Source organism: Eschrichtius robustus, chromosome 18 (genome assembly GCF_028021215.1).
Source record: "Eschrichtius robustus isolate mEscRob2 chromosome 18, mEscRob2.pri, whole genome shotgun sequence".
Lineage (NCBI taxonomy): Eukaryota > Metazoa > Chordata > Mammalia > Artiodactyla > Eschrichtiidae > Eschrichtius > Eschrichtius robustus.
This window is the reverse complement of record NC_090841.1, coordinates 62,101,306-62,120,077: the sequence shown is the minus strand read 5'-3', so window position 1 is coordinate 62,120,077 and position 18,772 is coordinate 62,101,306.

Genomic DNA, 18,772 nt, shown 5'->3' with positions numbered 1-18,772 from the left:
TATGTTTGAATATAGCATAATTTCCCACTTTCACTGCATTTCATGCATAGATTCATATTGTGTGGATGATTTCCATAAACAGTTGGCAAGAACTTCATAAACATGGGACTTAAGAAAAGTGAATATACTGTGTATGTTGTTAGTGGTTTAATATTTTTAATGAAAAGCTCATTTTAAAAGGTGTCAGACTATGACCAAAAATGGTTGCAAACCTCAAATCCATTCTGTAATGAAGTGTTTAGGAAATAACAACCTGCAATACAAAAAGGTCTATTTAATTAGTTTTAATAAGAGTAGTCAGAAGAGAAATGATCGTATAGCAGTTTTAACTAAACACAGATATATTGCAGTACATTTAAATTTGCTGAAGAAAAATTGCTTGTGCAAAGGAGATTCTGCGTCAAATGACAAGGGGAAGAAAGCTGTAAGCACAGCACCACTGACGTTATTAATCTGAGTGACAGGGAAGAAGAAAAAAGATGACAATAGATGCTGACAGTGCATAGTGTGAGCCATGAATTAATTTGCTCTGACAATGACACCTTTGAAAGGACTCTCGTTGGTCACAAGCCATAAGATTTTGCTCAGAATATAAAATGCAAACATAACAGAATCATTTCTTTAAAAAAAGAGTCATGTTAGGACATATTTATTTTTCTGTTAGGTTTGGTAGTATATATGCCACTGTTGATAAAGAAAATACAATTTTCAATTCCTTGTGTTGTTACTGTTTCAGATTAACAAAATTTAGTAATACTGACCTCTAGAAAAATGATATAATGCTAAGATAGTCATCTCTGTAAAACAATGGTTGAAGAAGTTTTTTTTAAAACACCTCCCTCTGAGAAATCAATCCAGGATGAAGGCAGTTTCTGTATTTTTAAAACAGAATATGTCTATGTAAATAGGCATAGTGAATTCAGGAACAAATGTGTCCCAACCAAGATTAAAACAGTGTCATAAATCAGGAAGCCAGAAATGGGTTATTCATATCCGACATATACCAAATTATCCTAGGAGGTTTAGATTGACTAAAATCACCTGTATTCTTTCATATCTGGCAACAAAATTGGAACAAGTGTTAACCTCACTCAGTTGTATCAGCACAAGTTTGAATGGGTGGGATTTACTAGCCTGATTATTTGCATATTTGCAGCAGCTTTCAGAGTTGCAGTCCTTATGCTAATGGGTAAAGGGCTCCTTCACTTGTCTACTACTCTGCCTGGGAGTAATAGTCTCCCAACAAAAATATTTTTACTATCCAAAAGCATTGCTAGTGTCACCAGCAAGGTAAGGTGAGACAGATCAGCATCAAAGAAAGCAAGGGATTTCATCAGCCTCAGAACAACACAACCTAATGAAATACTTTATTGATTTAAAGTGAAATTCGCCACGCACAATGACCTTAATCTTAATTGAGTTTCCTTTCTTTAGTTCTAGTGAGCAGAAAAAGGGAGAAGAGAAAAAGTAACTGTATACACACTTACAAAACATTAGAAAATACTTTCACATCAACATTTGTCACTGGAATTCCTCTTAAGAATCTGTGTATGTTTGCAAAATATCCTGAAAAGAGTTTGGGCGAATAAATTTATCTTGTATGAAGCCTAGATGTAGGAAGAGTTGATGGGGAAAAATGTGTGGTGGGTGGTGGGAATATGTTCTAAACTTGGAGACAATGAAGGAGGGAGAGGATGGTGAGACCTGCAAGGTCACTAGCTACTTATATATCCATAGACATTTTTGATATTCATGTGCCATTTCTTTAGATGAAAATTGCAATAATCTTAGAAAAAATCTTAGATGGTATCTTGTTTGCATTGTGTTCTGTTGTTTTACTGATGTACTAGAAGGAACAGAACTAAAATTTACCATATATACACTCTTCTAGAAATAGAAGATAAAATATTTAGTGAAGATTTGGGACAAAGATCCTTAAATAAAGCTACATCTTAAAAGAAAAGTTAGATTTGGAGAAAAAAAATTGCCAAGGAGCACAAGGAACATTAACTACTTTTTCCAAATGCATGGGTAAAAAGTTAATTCACACTTAGAATTCATAACTAATGGGTTGAGCATCATAGGTGTTTGAGGTTGAAATATATACTAAATACTTAGTCTAGAAATCTTCCAAAAAGAAATCCACCTCCCCTCCTACCCATTGCCAAATTGGTTCCAGGGCAATAAGACTCTTAGCATATATGCAAACTCTAAGGAAAAAAATGTCAGTTCTATAGGGACACACATTCAACCCAGGCCTCTCAGTATTTCCACTTGAAAAAGCACTCTTAAACAGGAGCTCACAATTCAGAAGTAGAGGGTATATGGACAAGAGGTAGTATTAAGCACACAAATTAAAAGTACTTGTATGCCTGAACTCCAGAAAATGGCAATGTTAGTATACTGCCTAAATATCGTATGCAAGTAGAGCTTAAGGCCATAGCATTTATGGGATAAAAAGTCAGCAGATCATCAACAAAAGGGAAATTTCACAAGGAAGATTTTGCAATTGAAGAATCCTTTACTTTATTCACATAAACTCACAGTGAGGCTAACCCCGCATAATTTTGACCAGGGCATGTCTTTGTCTTTTAGGACAAGTCTTCAAGAGTAATTTTTCTTATCTTAACTCTGTAAGATTACTTCTAGTCAAAACATGTTATTATTTCATGGTGTAAAAAATAAATAATATAGAAAACAGTACAAGCAAATTGGAGAGTGAGCTCTTCTTTCATTATTTCAGACTGGTTTATTATTCTATTACTGGCTGGCTTAGGTTAAAAAAAATCATCTGTATTGCCTACATTAAGAAACCAAAATGAACACACACACACACATTCTTGTTTCTAACTAAGAAACAGAATTTAAAATATTTTTTGATACCTTCACATGCAATTTTGAACATAGATTTATTGTTGACTTATGCCTAACATTATTATATATGAATGCAACAGAGACTGGTATAAAATTCTTGCTTTATGATAATCTTAGCTCAAAATTCTGCAAGTATTGTCCCATTTTAAAAAGTTGATGCATGAAAAAAGTATGAAGCTAGTTTTATTGTTTTATAGTAATTTATAAATAGATATAATTATATGTGTTGACATACGTATGTATAGTGAAGTAGATTTAAAAGCAGATGTATATATATAAACATGAGAGTAGATACAGATATATAGATATAAATGAAGAGTGACAGAATACGCCACTCCAAAATATGCCATGTTGGCATAACAATTATTTTAAATTAGAGGCACTTTTAAAAAGCAATGCAAGAAAAACACTCTGACCTTCATTCTTTTTCTTAAAAGCAGGATATGAAATTCCCATGTTAAAATGCCCCCCCAGTCGAAGTAACATTATTATTATCAAGGGCAAGAAGTTGAGACACAGATAATTTCATACAAACAGACCCTGTGAAAATAATTTGTATCTCTCTTTACCCTCTCCACCTAGTTTAGTTACTTTCCACAGTGCCTCTCTGCTCAACGTGCTATAAAATCGTGTAGGTTCCACCGTTCCTTTGGGTCTTCATTCCTTATGAGGGCTCCCATGTCATGTAAAACATATAAATTTGGATGCTGTTTTCCTGTCAATCTGTCTTATGTCAGTTTAATTCTCAGATCCAGATGAAAAACCCTAAGAGGGTAAAGGGAAAACCTTGTTGCCCCTACATAGGTACAGATAAATAGTGATATATTGATTCTTACTAAATATAAAATTATATTCTCATTTCATCATTAAAATTGTCATCAAGGCAAGTTTATACATTTTTCCATTATAAGGAACAAGTGGTGTCACCTGTAATTTGTTCCTGTATCTGTTTATTTTAAATAAATTTTATCAGTTATTTAATTATTCACTACACAACAATATTACTGAAAGATTACCAGGTGCAAAACATCATAATAAATATGAAACCTTTCAATATAAGTGTGACAAGAGGGAAAATTATACACATGGGAAAATATTAGAATACTACTAATGGAATAATCTAAGCCTTAGATTCATTACCTATAAAATGGGGATTATTGTGATCTTAACCTACCTTGCAGAGTGGCTTTGAGGATTAAACAGAATATTGTATCCAGTGTATCATCTGGCCCAGACTACATGCTCACTATATGATGATTAGTACTATACTGATAATTAATAATCCTCAGGGCAAACACTGGAATCTCCTGCCATCCAAATGCATTAAATACATCTTGGTTTGGCTGCTTGTTTATTCCAATATTATCTTCTCTGGGAATCACTCTTAATACACTAGAAAGTACCTCTAGCAGCTATTTCCATAGTTATATGGAAAAATAGAGATTCAGACAATTTAAAGGTAGAAATATATGCTGCATCATGACTACCATTCATTTTTTTCCTCCCCATTAATGTAGAATATTAATCCAAGACACTTAGAGCCTGGGCTTACATCACTTAATAGCCAGGCTTTAGGAGGAAATCTTCATGTCCTGTCTGGTCTTACAACAGGCCTGGTCTTCTAAGGTTTAGTTTTTCAGTCTGGCCTTAGACTCTTTCAGGTATTCTGAGAGCTGTCCATTATATTTGTCGGTGCCTTTGTTACTGTCATTTCGGTTTTATTTATTCCTTTATTTTATTTTCTAAGGCAATACAGAATTTGTTTATCTTATTTAAAACCAAAGGAAACTAACTAATAGAACTGACTTTATATTCAACAGAAATTTATTACATTTCATGAAATATGTTATGGTTTTTACTCTTCAGTAGCTTGGTGTCTAAATTAGTGGAGGAGGAAGATCCATTAACACATAATTTTAACACAGAATAAAGCCTGTTACCGCAGAGTGCAACTCAGATTTTATTACATGACATAACATAATATCTGTGGGATAAAATGGGATAGAAGACTTAGAAACATATTAAAATGAACCATAATTGTAAGACAAATAAGATTTTAAAAATATTTCTAAAATTTATGTGTAATTTTCTCTAGGCATTCACTTGTCCAAACAAAAGTAGAAGATTTTGTATCATACTCAAGAAAAATCATGAAATAAAAGAACATGAATATGCAGGTTAAAAAGTGATTAATGGTATGGAGGTGTCAGGTCAGGAATGATGTGAATTAGGAAGTGAGAAAACTAAATGTAAGGTCATTGTTTACATATGTTTTTATTCAAATAGATAGCAAGTAAAACAGATTTGTTTACAGTGCCAGCAAAATAGTTTACATAATTTTATGTGGAAAAAAATTAGGTATCAAAATGTGCTGGTTTGATTTAAATATTTAAATCTATATGAAAAAAATTAACATAAAATTTTTAAAAGCCACTTTTTCTTTATTCATATGAAATGAAAACAAATAATCATTGAGAAATTTGTACAGTAAACTCAATAAATATCCAATGCTTTTTAATGTTAATTTTAACAAAAGGCAAAGAGTTAGAAGCCTCTATATTATTTAAAGTCTGTAAGATATTTTAAATTAAAATGTAAGATGTATTTCTGGTGAAATGGGTAAAAACAATGAAAGTTGTGTTGCTAGCCATTGCAAGATTAAGGGGAAACATTCAGGAATTAATTCCTCTAAAACATCAACACTTTGGCTTATATAAGGAATGTCATCATATTATCTCTAGAGTTGATATATGTATATAAATATATAGTATATATAAAAATATATATGTATATGTAAAGAGAGACAGAAGATGGAGTTAATTTGTTTTCTCAGTTCTTTCTAGAGATAAACCAAGGCCCTTTTAACTTGATATGGGTGACCTTAGAATGAAAATGTAAGCATTTCATAATCAAGTTGTATGATTATTACAGAAGAAACCAGCACATTTTGATACTTAAATATTATTTATGTTGAAAAGGAGAAGAGAATAATTTCTTGCTATGTTCTATAGAAGTACATTTGTCCCCTCCAAAAATCTGGAAAACAGAGGTTGCCAATGATGATATTAAATTATGACCAAAATGCAGAAGCCATAAGGTAAATGATTAATTAATATCAGTACATAAAATAATTAAAAATTCCTGTGTGAAGTAAAAACAAAAACTGCAAAGAAATATGACAAAGGGATAATTAATTTACAAAGTTATCTTAATACTCAGGAGGAAAGGGTCAACAACTCAGTTTTTAAAAATATAGGGAAAAGCTATTAACAGAGGTATCATAAACAGTGAAAATACATTGAAAAATAAGCATCTGAAAGCATGCCACATTCATTAGTATATAAAGAATTTCAGAAACAAAACTCTTAAAGTTTGATGGTAGTATACTAAAAATTAGAGAGATGGGAGTATAATTAGGCAATATTTTGTGGGGCAGTATGACATCGATCAACCTTTGAAGTACACATTTTTTGCTTAAATTTATTATAGGGATATTATTACAAAAGCGTGTCATTTATAAGTGTGAAGCTCTTCACTGCAGCATTGTGTGTAATATCAAAAAGTCTGGAGGCAAAGTAAGTGTCCAAACACCATTTACATAAAGAACACAGTATTCATATAATGGAATATCAATATTAGCCTTAAAAAAGAATGAGAGCAATGTAAATGTGATAATGTCCCTACAGTCTCAAGGTATATTTTTACGTTAAAAAGAGGAACAGGGAGAGTAATACTTACAGTTTCACGGATGTCACTGTTACAGGCATTTTCCATTATACAAAAATGAAAGTATCCATACTGTGACTGAAATAATGATTACACTATAATACATGAACATTTGACTTATAGAAGGAAAAAAAACAGAAAGATTATTTTATTTTTTCAAATTAATTTTCAGATAAATTTGGTTCTAGTGAAACAAGAGAAGTTGTTTTAAGGAAAAAATATATACACCTTCCATTCACACTCCAATGAAGTGACCAGTTAATCTCCTGGTGTTTTTCTTCACCCTACTTTTGCATAGATTTATAAAAACTTGTACACACAGAGATTTTGCTCTTGTTCCTTTGTTTCGTTTTGTTCCTGTCACTGTAATTCTTTGCTTGGCACATTCCTAAATCTCGATGTTCCGAGTCCTTGATAGGACTTCCTAACTGATGATAGACTTTGGTATTTAGTTCTTGTTTAGTGTCTGATCCTAATTTCATTAAAAATTTATGCATTTTATTTTAGTTATACTTTTACATTTTAAATTTGAGATACGTTTTACACAATGAGGATTCTACTTGTTTCAGGTGATAATGCCAAAGGAAAATTGTTCTTGATTTGCACACATCCTAATAGGATTAAATTCCTTTGCCGTTTGGTGGGAGCTAAGAATAAAAAAACCATAGCTAGTCTCAAAAAAGACCATTCTCAAGAAGATTGTGCTGGCTGTCAATATTCTTTCTGCACTTTAAATTTGGAGAGCAGCACATTATTTTGAGTAATGGCATAATCAATTTGAAATAGGAAGAAGATACGGATAATTTAATCATTTTATCTACAATAAATGAAAGACTAGAGGGAGGTAAGAGACAAAGTGCCGATACAAAATTACTGAAATACTTGTTTAATATACAGTGCATGATGATTAAATCTATGAATACATGAAGCATGAAGTAAAAGAATTATCAGGATAAGCAATTTGCCAATTTACATCATAAAATTTTTTTAAATATATGAAAGTGTTAATTTATCAGTAATTTCTGAAGTGCATGAGGTTCAAGGAGTCTTTTTAATTTTTCAATATTCAATAAAGCTGGAAACTTAATGTCTAATGTCTGTTCTTAATGCAGTGTTGACCCTAGATTATATAAATAATAAAGCAGAATTCATCGTTCCCACATTATTTCATTATCTACCAAAGTATTTTTTTTTTTTTTGCAAGGCCTTTCCATGCAGTGACATTATATAATCTAAGATGTATTATAGATCCTGGTTGTACCGTATATTCTGGAAAATATTGACAAAGAGTATTTCTCCAAATTAAAAAAAAAATTCTCCTAATCCATCTTAGTAATGGTTTTTATTACTTTTGAAAACTTTGATGTTAATAAAATGATTGCTTACTTGTTAGTTGTCATAAAGCTAAAATTTGGGCTTAGGTTACGGTTACCTGGTAAAATAAACAGAGTTAAATGAGTGTGTGTGTGTGTGTGTGTGTGTGTGTGTGTAATCTCTGTGTGTGGGTAGATGCTACTTAATTTGACACCTTAGAACTTCATATTTGTTTCTGTTTAAACAATAATTACGTTAATAGGTTTCTTCCCTTTAAATATTTAAGAAAACATAATAGAATTTTTGTTATTTGTATAACAGTTATCAGTACTATTTGGTATAGGAGTGGAGGATACCAACATGTGATTTGATCAAATGTTATCCTTAGCACACCAAATAAATAGTACATGCTCCCTAGCTTCTCTGTATTAATTGATTTAAAAAATTAAAAATTCAATCCCAGTTTGGACTCGTATCTAGAAATATCCAGTTATTGAAAAAAATCAAGCTTGTAAATGGTCACTTTAAATATATAATCATGTATACTGAACCCATATAAATCAAGTTCACTATTTCCTTTACCTGAATGTAACTTTATATCCCTTTCATCATCTTGACTCTCAATGATTAAGAATTTATTTCACCATTTTAATGGAGTGCTTCAGAAATACTAATAAGCTTTCACTTTTTCAAACTTCACTAATTTCTAATATCTTATAATTTGAATAGTTTCAAGACCTTCATTTAGACCTGATTTGTGGATATTGTCAACAAAGATCAAAATTAATGTTTCTGTGAAGCTCTCTTTAAGCATATGCAAGCACATTAGAAATCCAATTATATCCAAATTGTTCATAGAATGTTGAAATTGAAAAGTATTAATGATATAAAATGGTCTCTGTCAATCTACCATGTTATTAATGAATAACTTTCATCTCAGAGAGCATAAGATCACAGAATTCATCAATGTCAAAACCAGAAATTGAACCCTGGCATATTTTATCTATTAAATAGAGTGAGTGTCTTACAGACGTTTTAGCAACATATCTTAGTTGCATTTGGTTATAATTATGTAAAAGTAGTAAAACATTATGAAAATATTTAATATATATAAGACTCACATTGCAGGCAACCATGTAACAGTCATCTAACTTTATGATATTCAATGTCTTCTGCATTCTTAGAATTAAAAAAAATAAAACAAACAAGAATAATGCGCTACTTGAAATCTATTTTAAATGGATATATTCCTCCCTTTGTATGAAAAAAATCTAGATTATTTTAAGTGGTGGGAATTCATCTTGAAAATAAAATTCATACTGCATATTCATTGTATTAAATGTATATTTTATTCTACCAAATGCTACTAGTGAACACATTTGATGAATCTTCTTATAATGTGCCATTTTTGCCCACTATATTTACTAAATGATTCATTTTTCTTAGGGCAAATGTAAATTGAATTAAAAATTTAATTTTTAAATTAAATTTCCCTGAATTATCATAAAAGCATACACATAAAAACTCTTATGTTTTGTAAATTATTTGATTTGAACACATTCACTGTGTTTATTATTTATTTTAGTAAAATATTCATAAGCTTAAAAATCCTAAATAACATTTGTTTCTTTAATATGGTTGTTATTTTAAAATATATCTCAAATGTTAGTTACTAATATTTTTCAAATTAGCTTATTGCATTATTAATAATATGGAGGTTAACTTTCCAAAGATTTATTTTTGTCTTACTTTTTTTTAATGCAAAACCATATTCCCCATAGAAAAATAGGATGCATTATGTTATAAAGATTTTATTTAAAAATTGGAAAAACTACATTCCTATTCTTCACAAAATCATATATTTTGCAGTTTATGTATTACATGACCTCTAACGAGTTGCGAATGCTAATTGTCAGTTTTAATTTTATACAATGAAGGACATAATTATATATCATTAGTAAAAGACTGATTCTAGTCGCTGTTGGTCTCTAATCTTTTTTTTTATTAATTTCAAGATCCATATAGGTAAAACATTTAATGTCCAAGACTCTCAGTTTCTTGAGCTTCTCTCTTAAAACGATCTTTATCTTTACATTTTCACAGTGTCTTCTTCTCACAGTCACTACCCTCTCATTATCAGTACTCCAACCCTTCCATCGCTTCCAGTTGCAGATTTCTCACTCCCCATTCACCACCTCCTCTTTTTCATACCTCAACTTTAGCAACCCTTTGATTTTCACTTGGTTCTTCAATCCACTGATCCTGCTATTTTCACTCTCCATCAACTTTCTCTTAGCTTAAATTCCATGAAACATCACTGGACTCATTCTATTGCACACACATCAACTCTTTTGCTATCTTCCTACTTAAGTCCAGTTTTTCACTGAATCCAAACCTACAACAGTGCTGCTGAATATGACTGAAGACATACTTGAAATACAGCATTGCCATCTTAATGAGTCTTTACTGCTCCCAAGCACTGATGCTGAAATCTCCTAGCTCAATCTCTCCTGATTGCTTACACAACTATCTCATTTTTCACAGTAATTCTCATACTTCTTTCCTATTCCCCACTCTCAAATGGCAGCCTTAATTCTTTTTCCACTGAGGGTTTTATAGTAATCTGAATTTAGTAATCTGAAAGACCGTGAAGGATGTTTCTTTTTCTTCTTCTTTTTTTTCGTTTCAGTAAATAGCATATATATTAGTTAATTCACTTTTAGAGTGTCTCAAAAGAGATGTAACTGGAAGTCTTGCAAGCAGCTTGACTCTCCAGCTTTCTCAATTGTGAGACATCACAGACAGTTTATGGCGTTTCACTTTATGGCAAGCATAGCTAAATGAGTGTGCCTACCTTAAGAGTAATCACCTTAAAAAGCAGAGTGTTTGCAGCTATTGTGTGGAACATCCCTGTTTTCAGAGTTGCAGTAAACTTTGAAGATATCCTCAGTAATAGTAGGTTTTCATCCCTGAAAAGTAGATTTGTCATTTGCTTTAAGAATGACAAATCGGTTTCCTCCTATGTAGTGAGAATTGGAGGATATCTACAGCATGTTTATTTACTGATCAAGTATTCCCTTGTGTGTTTAGAAGTCATTGATTGACTTATCAGTGGACTGCTAGGCCCTTCTATAATATCATGGCTTGAAACTTAAAACTCTTCTTTTTCTTAATTACTTTATTTTATTTTTATTTTGACTGCTTTTGATCATTTGTGGTGCCTAATATTGTGCTAGAGGTAGGTGAATAATTAAGACACTATTTCAAATTCAAGAAATTTATTTTAACTTGAAGACTATTGGTCCCAGATGTAATTCATTTTTAGTAGTTTTGAGAGAACTAAGATGTAAATATATATCTGTGGGTCGATATGTGTGTGTGTGTTGTGGGGGAAGGATGCGTGTATAATCTATCTATCTATCTATCTATCATCTATCTATCTATCATCTATCTATCAATATATCTATCATCTATATCTATCTATCTAATCTATCTAATCTATCTATCTATCTATCTATCATCTATCTATCTATCATTATTTCTATACAGTCTGTCTATCCTCTGTTCTTGGAAGGATTTGAGGCAGGTATCAATAAAACAGAAGGTAAGTCAGTTAGCAACATAAAGTATTTTGCCCTTCACAGGGTGCTCTTGAAATTCTGTGGAGGTCAGGACATCTGTTAGGGTTGAATGCCAGTAGTTTGTGAAGCTCTCAGGACCCACAGGGAATACAAATCAAAATAGTTCAAAGAATACTTTTTTTATTGCTATTTACCAGGAGTTTTACAGAATATTGAGTGACTATTTAATCTGATGTGAAATGGGAAATTAGCAGTTGCTTTCTAACCACATGTGGTGATAAGTGAGGCCACAATGTACTCCAGATGCCGTTCATTGCTACATATTTCCTAGTACCCATTTTGTCTGACATCTGTAACTACTCCAATATGGCACAGCAAAGACAAAATAGAGAGAGAGAAAGGGAAACTGTTGCAGCCATGATGAATAAAGGGAATAAGCAAGTCTATTTCCAGTGAAATAACATTTTCCATGATTTTAAAAAGTGAAATATGCTTCTTCCCTACCCCCAATCGACTCTCCATTTGGCTAGATTTGCTTTCTTGTTCCCTTAAGAATAAATCTGTGATTCAGCATTCATTTTCAGAGTCCACAAAGAACTTCTTAAAATTATATTATTTTAAAGTTAGCATGACCGATAATAGATTTAAAAATTTAAGTGAATATTAGCTAATTTCTAAAACAGCAATACTCCTCTCTATTGTTTGCTTTATTGTTAACTCTTTTAGCAATTCAATTCCAATTCTTACTTGCCTTTTGAATGTAGATATACATTTTGCTAAAGCCTTTTTTGATTCCTTCTTAGATAATGACTTAAAAATCTCAATTCTGTAGAGTATGTTACCCTGTGAAATTCAATTCATATCTCTTGCTTCTTACTTCCCAAATCATACCCTTTAGTATTTATAAGCTTTTTATTTTCTGTTTTTTAAAAGTACTTACAAGATTAATGTTCTGTTCTTTCTGATTTTTTTTTTTTCAGAAGACACCCGGAACACATTCCATTTACTGTAGTTCCTTGTCTGTGATACTTGCTATATTATGTTTGAGCAAGAAACATTTTTGGAAGAATTCCATTTCTCATTAACGTCTGCTCACGTTTCACATTAATCCAAAATAAAAGTATAGAAGTTGAAAATATTTTGAGTGCTCCAATACTAGAACTCAGCGCATTCCTCCAATTTGATATTTATCATATTGAATTTTGAATATTGCATTGTACATCTTATTTCATGTACATGTCTTATTTATAGATATTTCATTTCCAGCATGCCCTCTTAATGCCAACAATGAAATATTTAGGGGGAATTATATGTACTGTTGACCTGAAACAAACAGACTGCCAGATATTTCTTCAACAAAGATAGGTTTACTCTGGATCAGCAGAGAACTGCAATTTGGGGTCTGCAATCATAGGGAGCCACGTGCAAGTCCCCACATGGCAAGGAAAGAACACTTTCATAGAGGGGAAAAGGAAGTTGGGAGGGCTATGGTAAACAGAGTCCATAGCTTTTTGTTGGCTGAATCCTTGCCAGGGGAGGAGGTTTTTTTCTTCCTGTTGGCCTCTGCTATTATTAACTGCAGGGTATAAGAGCTCTCCCTTCTAGTTTCCCAACTCTATTTAATTGAGGTTTCTGTGTATTAATTTTCTTACATTTCTCCCTTTTGGCCAAATTTTTCTCTGAAAGCATCGCTGATCAAGGGACAGGATTTCCAGTTTCTGCAGCTTTTTGTCCCTTAATGTCAGGAAGGACCTTTTCTGGGGGCAAGGTCTCACATCGGAGGGAAAGTGCATGTTGGAAACCTATTCAGGTCACATTTGAGTAACAAGGAGAGGTAGGAGCGGGGAGTTCTCAGGCACTTTCTATCTGAAGTCCACATGTTACCAAGATCATGGATGTTGGAGATCCTCTGAAGTATTATGTTATCATCAAAGGTTTGGTGACAAACTTCCAACAGGCCTGGTCTAGAGATCTTGGGAAAGCTCTCTCATCAGATGTCTTCTACTTCACTTCCAGGAAGTCTTTACTTTCAGGTCACCAGATGACATGCAGATCTAGTCAGGGTCTGGCACTTTCTTTAGGTGTGTCCTGTGAACACATGGAGTCGCAGCACCAGGACTGTTCAGCAGTACTTGATGGGCTTTTCTAGCGACGTTGAAGAGAGTTCTTCTGGAGGGGTCTTTCTCAATAGATGAAGTCTCCACGTTGCGCAGTGTGATGCTTAAGGTCTTCATGTCCCAAGGGCACACTGTGAAAAGATTGCTCTACCAAAACATGGTTATTTTTAATAGAAGCAATTAGGTATTTTCAGTATTGACCTTTGTAATATCTTTCCGTTTATCAGCTGTGAGTCAAAAGAAACAAGAGCCAAGTCACTAGGCATCCTGTGACTATCTCAAAGGGTGAGAGTTTGTGAGTTCCGAGAGGGGTGGATATAAGATTTAGAAGGACTAATGGCAGTGTTTTTGGCCAAAGTATTTGGAGGGCCTTCACAATTTTGCCAACTGAGTCTTAATGTCACTGGTGCATTCAACTAAACCAGAGGATTGAGGGTGGTTAGCACAGTGAAAATGTTATAAACGTGGCCAAACAGCGCAGACTTGTTGAAGCACCTGGCCAGTAAAATGGGGTCCTTGATCACTATGAAGTTCGCAGAAAGTTCCCCAAGTAGGGATGATCTTTTCCAAAAACGACTTTATCCACAGAAGAGGCAGTAGCCTGTCAGCAAGGGAAGGCTTCAGTCTAGTGTGAAAATATACAAACCATAACTAAAATATATTTATAGCCATTGATGGAAGGAGTTGTATGAAATCTATTTGCAAGACCTCAAACCGTCCATTAGGCAGTTTAAAATGTAGGGGAGCAGAAAAAACAGACCTCCCTAATGGACTGTGGACAAGGGGACAAGTGAGGAAGGCACTTTTTTCAGCCTCGTTACTGTTTCCCTACCAGTATTGATTCATGAATGCTATCATTTTGTCAGTAGCCCAACCGTTTAATGCATGTACATTGGTGGTGAGTGGGAATTTAAAGTCTCTAGTAGAACTGGGTTGTTATTTGGTTCTAACCAGAGCTTTCTTTTTTTTATCAAGCCAAAAATTATTGAATTTCCAATCTTGTTTTTCCTTTTCTGAGGTTAACTGTTGGGTTTCTGTAGCCAGTTTTTCTAAGTTGTCATTGGGGAAATATCCCTTTAAACCATGACAGAGATTTGGCTGCTCTTGTTCCCTTTAGGGGCAGCACTCCTTGCAGAAATATTAGCAAGACGATTTCCCCTAGCTTCCAGACAGTCACGTTTAGCATGCCCAGAATGGTAAAATAATGCAGCAGGTAAAAGTATTGCATTTAGTAATGTCTTATACAGGGGGATTTTAAATTTTATTTCCACTGGAAGGAAGGAAGCCACATGGCAACATTCCAAAATCATGAGCTATTCCAAAAGCATATATATATATATATATATATATATATATATATATATATATATGCCAGTATAAATATTGATAGTTTTGTCCTTGGCTAAAGTACAAGCCCCTGTAAGAGGATGTAACAGCCTATTGGACCAAAGTAACCATAGATAAAGATACTGCTTCAATAACATCAAAAGGAGTTGTAATATCATACCCAGAATATTTGCCATTATCACCTTTTAAATAAGACCATCAATAAACCATAAGAAGTCAATGTTATCCAATGGAATTTCACAATGGACCATCACAACGAGCCAGGAGGTGGCCCATCAGTGTTAAGCAATCGTGAGGTGACAAAGGAAAGAAGAGTTGTCGGGTCAAGATTATTACAAAGTAAAGAGGTATGTGAGGGACAGTTAACAAAAGGTTAGGCAGCTGGCTGAGAAACATCGAGTGATGAGAATTCAGGAGAGTTTCTACTGCATGAGGTACAAAAATGGTTAAAGGGGAATCCCACAGTGATTTCCTCATTGACCTTAACCAGAAGGGCAGTGGCCATAATGGCTTAAAGGCAAGGGGGTGGGGAGGATCTCCATGTCACAGGGTCCAGTTGATGGCTATAATATTGTATAGGTCAATGGTGGTCCCTGTGTTTTAGAGTGAGTACCCCAAGGGCATTCCCTTCCTTTTCATATACAAAAAGGAAAAACAAAATCTGATAACTGGGATTCCCAAGGGCAGGTGCGTTCATCAAGATCTCTTTTAAGGTATTGACGTCTATGTCATCCGGTTGTTCCCATTAAATTGGGTTGGGATTGTTACTGTTGAGTGAAACGTTTGGCCATGGAGAGAAATTTGGAAACTAAATTTGGCAGTAACCAACTAACCCAAGAAAACCTTGCAGTAGGCACTTAGTTTTGGGTTTGGGGAAACTTAGAACACCATGAAATCTATCCGGATCTAGGTGTACCCCTTGTTATTATATTAGATGCCCTAAATATCCAACCTGGGTTTGGGCAAACTGCAGTTTTTTCCCTTTGGCCACTCTATGCCCCTTTAAGGCTAAAAGATATACAAATGGATGCTGTCTTCCTGTGAGGAGGTTTGAGTAGGAGAGTAAAGAAGAAAATCATCCACAGAGTGCAACAAAGTAGAACCTCTAGGGAACTTTATGTCATCCAGATCAGACTTCAAGATTGGTAAGAAATAAGAAGGCTTCTAAGTATAACCCTGAGGCATTACTGTCCAGGTGAATTGTTTTTCTCCCCAAGAGAAGGCAAAAACATATAGGCTAGCTTCATCGACTGGAATACTAAAGAATGCACTGCATAAATCAATTACAGTGTTTACTTCCAGTAGAAATGGATGTTAGTAATATATAAGGGTTAGGGACAACAGGGTATTGAGGGATAAAAATGTTGTTTATTGTTTGGAGGTCCTGGACAAAACTCTATCCTCAGCCCTTACGTTTTTCTCACCAGTAAAATGGGAGTGTTACAGGGACTAGTACAAGGGATAATGAGACCTTGAGCTTTCAATCTTCTGTTATGGGCTTTATGTCTTGAAGGGTTTCTTTACTTACAAGGTATTGATTAATTCTAGGAAGAAGTTTTGATAAATGTATTTAAATTTTGATGGGAGATGCACTGTGGATTTTGCCAACATCAGTTGGGGATTTTTCCTGTAAGGAAAATGGTAGTTGATTCAACAGGGACAAATGATCAGTATTTCCAGAATCTGCTCTAGTACTATCAGAGACTGAACAAATACAAATGTCAAAGGGTCATTTAATTCACCTGATGGATTACTTTGATGATTACTGTCAATTTCTAGAATTATTTCCCCCTTTGGAGAAAGAAATTCTGGCATGATACTTCTGTAAGAAGTCTCAAACTAATAAATTAATAGGGGCAGAAGAACTAAGGATAAAAGAGTGTGTATCTCTCAAAGGACCTAAACAAAAGGGAATAGATTCAGAGAGATGAACCCCTTAAGGTTCATTAGAGATCCCCATTATTCAAACTATTTCAGTACTCTGGGGCAGGGTCTGTTTTATAGTAGTGGGGTTGGGCACCAAGAGTATGGTTCAAGTGTCAGTCAGGACTGGAAGAGATCCATCCCCAATCTGAAGAAACGTGTCCCCAAGCCAACTAAGAGAGAGTATTGGGAAGAATCCTTCTGGTTCCTCAGAGCCCTTTCATTGAGAATTAGGAGGTCATTGGAAAGGCTGATTGAGGGCTGAAGCCACTGAAAGCTCTTAAATTTGTAACAATCTCTTTTTCAATGTCCTGCCTCTTTACAATAATAGCAGAAACTGGGAGGGTTTTGGTTTTATTTAGGAGCCTTCATTTGCTGGAGCTGAAGATTAAGAATTTCAGCAGTCTTCCTTGGAAGTGACTCATCTAGAGTACAAGAGAGCTGGTTTGCCAAATTAACTAAATTTGTGGGCATAGTGGACCATTCTATCCTGTCATTTTCACTAGAAGGGAAAGGTCCCAGTTCAGTCCATTAATAAACATAAAATTAAAAGCTACTAGGGTGGAATCAACATCTGAAGATCAGAATTTTCTTTTTTTCTTTTTTGGCCGCACCAGGTGGCATGTGGGATCTTAGTTCCCCAACCAGGGATCGAACCCATGCCCCCTGCAATGGGAATGTGGAGTCCTAACCACTGGAGCACCAGGGAAGTCCCAGAATTTTCTTTAAAAACAATCTGAAGTCGATTGTAACAATCATGAACTGGTTCGTCAGATTTCTGGGTGTAAGGCTGCATTTTGTTCCAATCAACAGGTTTTGGAAAAGCCCTAGGACTTGTTCAATGATATTGCCTAGTGATCACCTGAGTCTTATCATATAATAAGTTAGAAGGCTGGTCTGCTGGTTGTAATTCTAGAAACCTTTCAGGACTTTCCTAATTGGTGGTTTTCATCCAATACTGGCCCTGGCCTTCACCAACAAGCATACGAACTAGCTGATGTAAGTGAGAGAAACCAGATTGATAAGTTTGAATGACTATATTAAATTCCTCAGCAAATCTGTGAGGATCTTCGGTTACATTGGGAAAATCTTTTACTATGCTTGCAGTTCAGCTTTAGTCCAGGGAGTAAAAGAAATTAAGGGTGTAGCCTCTAGATCCTCAGGAGGCTTAATTTTAAAGGGACAGGTTCTGAGGGAAAGGGAGTGGGGAGAGATTCAGAGAAAAGAGGAAGTTTGGTGACAGAACTAATATGGAGAAATCGAGGGTGTAGTGGAGGCACAGGCAGCGGAGAAGGGAGGGAAGAAGATGGTGCAGGAGGGCGGGGCTTGAGACAAAGAAGCCAAGGAAGAAGAGCCTGCAGTTTCCAGAGCCATTTTATTTTTCTTTAATCATTTGTTTGACTTAGTTAATCTTAAAATCTTACTTTGCAGAGCCAATTTTAGGCTTCTGATAATGCTGGGAAGTCTCAAAATACCAATTGAAATAAGCATCCCACTCAGTTCTGGAAATTTCTGAGTTATTGTAGTCCATTTCAGGTTTAAGGAAATTAAGTTTGGGGATTTCAACCGTTCCCCACAATGAACACTGATATTACAAATTGCCTTTGGTCAGGTCAGTCCATTTGGTTAGAAATGTGCAAGAGGAAGGACCTCAGGTTTTTAAACATAAAATTGGAGGAGGGGTCTCAAAATACTGTGATAACTGGAATTGCATTTCCTAGATGTTTTTCCTCTGGAGTAAAGAACAATCTTCAAACAGCTCAAACAGCTTACAATACAAAAGGCTTAGTTGAAACAGCTTTCAAGCCAATGCCAGCCACTCCTCTGAAGACAGCTTGGTCTTGGAGGAGCCATGCCAAAGGCTTTTTTTTATAGCCAGTCTCCAGAGGG